Source organism: Rhea americana, unplaced genomic scaffold (assembly GCF_003343005.1).
Source record: "Rhea americana isolate MKP2758 unplaced genomic scaffold, rheAme1 scaffold_399, whole genome shotgun sequence".
Classification (NCBI taxonomy): Eukaryota; Metazoa; Chordata; class Aves; order Rheiformes; family Rheidae; genus Rhea; species Rhea americana.
The window spans coordinates 172,412-175,128 of NW_028186533.1; positions in this window are offsets into that span (position 1 = coordinate 172,412).

The window sequence follows — 2,717 nt, forward strand, 5'->3', positions numbered from 1 at the left end:
ACGTAAGAGCAATTAATAATTGATTTGAAAAAGGTGGGAAAAGCTCATTCTTGTCTCCATTCATGCTGCAGGCTTCCGCCCTCTCAGTTAAAACATGGGCAAACTGATCTGGCACCTCTGAAAAAGCCAAAGCTTGCGCTGGCGGGGAGCCGTGTTGCTAGCTGGGACTTTCCAGCTCATTTGGGGGATCTTGCAACACCACCTACATGTCCAGASCCTTTTTTCTCAAGCCCTGGCCGGAGGTTTCCTCCCCTTCAGTTGTCCAAAATGCTGAAAAAATTGTTTATGCAGCTGAGATGAGGGCGTGGAAGCTCCCCAGGGAGATGGTGGCAAGTCGTCGTGGGGAGAGGAACCTCTTAAAGCAATAATAATAAGGTAAAATGATTATTGCATGTTGCAACAGCCATCAGGCAGCTGGCTAAGAGCACGGTCTTGAGGGTTTTCGTAGGCAGGATGTGAAGCATCAGGAAAACAGAGACAACGGGACAGCGTGGGGCAGCGCCACACTGCYGATCCCAGCTCCCAGCCCACGCTTTGGCCCTCCACGGCCGCATGTCGTGGCATGAAGGACCTGACAGGACCGGCGTTTGTGGACTGCCGTGAGCAAAATGTGTTTGGGGAGGTCTTAAATCTCCTTGGCGCTTTGCAGGTGTGATTCTGCGGAGCTGGCCACGAGCATCGGCCAGCTGAGGAAGGGTTGAAATGGAAGAACTTTGAGGCATCGCTGGGAACTATTCAAGAGCTCGTACTAGATGTCCCCAAAGCCACAAGGCCACAACTGAAAAAGATGATGTTGGTTAAAAAGGGAAACTGCCCAAAGAGAGGAAGTGAAAGCAGGTAACACGTGGCAGGGCATGCTGCGAAGGGGAAAGGGGCAAGGCGAGAGCTCACCGCTGTGGCTGTCACACCTTGAGGACAGGGTGCCAGCTCTGGTGGCACCTGCCGAGCTCAGCTCACCTGCCTGCATGGAGGGGGACACTGCTGTCAGTGCACCCCAGTGCTGAGCACTCAACCCGTTGCCATCCAGCTGTCATCAGTGTCACCCCAGGGCCACCCCAGCAGCACCCTGTCACCCCACTGCCACCCTGGGAGGTGTCCTGTCACCCTGCAGCCAGCCCAGAAGCACAGAGCTCTCACCCCTCGTGTCCCCCGTGTCACCACCTGACCCTGTGCCCTGCCACATTCTCATGCCTTTGACACCATCTGCCCCCGTGTCCCCCTTGTACGCTATGTCACCACCTGCCCCCATGTGATRCCTTGTGTCTCCCCATCTCCCCACCTGTCCCCCATGTCCCCAAATGCTGTGTCCTCCCACACTGCYGCCTGCCCCCCATGTTCTCCATGTAACCACCTCTTCCCCTGTGTCCCCTACATGTTYCCAGGGCTCCCATGCCACCACCTGCCCCCTCATGTTCCCAGTGCCCTGCTGTGTTCCCCCATTTCCCCTTGTGTTCTCACATCCTCTCCTGTCCATGTCACCTGTCCCCTATGTCTCCATGTCCCCTTGCATCTCCCCATGTCACCACCTTCTCTTGTGTCCCCATGCCTCCCTGTGTCTCCCCTTGTCACCACCTGAGTCCCCAATGACCCTGTGTCCATGTCACCACTTGACCTCAATTTCCTCCTGTCCCATGTCCCTTGTGTCCTATGTCCTCACCTGTCCCTTGCCATGTCCCAACATCCCCCTATACATCCCATTTCACTACCAGCCCCATCTTCCTGTATTGCAACCTACCCCCCATGTCCTGCCCTGGTGTCCCCATATCACCACCTTCTCCTTTGTGTCCACATGTCCTGCTGTGTCCTCCCATGTCTCCTCATGTTCCCATATCCTCGTGTCCCTCCATGTGACCATTTGTCTTCCTGTGTCTCTATGTCCCCATGTCTGACCATGTCCACATGTTCCTTGTCCTTGTCACCACCTGTCATGACCCCAGGTCCCCCTTTGTCGCCCCATTGTCACCATCTGCCCTCCGCATCCCACTGTGTCCCATGTCACCACCTGCTTCCTTGTGTCGACACATCCAGCACAGCCAAGGTCACCTGCCCTGATGTCCCCTGTGCCCTCCCTTGTCCCCAGTATCACCACCTGCCCCTATGTCCCCCATACCACCCATGTCCTTTCCATGTCACCAACTGCCCCATATGTCCTCACACTCCATGTYCCCATGCCACATCTTCTCCCCCCATTTCCCCCATCCCATGTCATCACCTTCACACCCTTGTCCCCATGTCCCTTGTGCCCCACAGCTCCTCGTCCTTTCAATGCCACCACCTGACCCTGTCCCCACATTCTTCGTCCCAGTGTCACCACTTGCCCTCTATGTCCTCCTCTGTTCCCCATKTCCCCACCTGCACCCTGTGTCCCCACATCCTCCTCTGTCCCCATGTCTCCTCATCTCCCCAATGTCACCACCTGCCCTTCCCATCCCCTTGTGTCCCACATTTCCCTGCACCCTTCATCCCGAGTCCCCAGCACCCCTGGTCCCGATGCCACCACCTGCCCTCTGCATTCCCGTGTGCCCCCCAAGCCCATGTCCCCCTGTGTCCCCATGTCACCACCTGCTCCCCTTGACCCCATGTCCCCTGTGTCCCCACACTCCCCCAGTGTCACCACCTGCCCTCTGTGTCCCTCCGTGCCCTCGAGTACCCCCACATCCCCCTCGTGCCCCTGAATCCCCCATGTCCCCCTGCGTCCCACGTCCCCCCACGTCCCC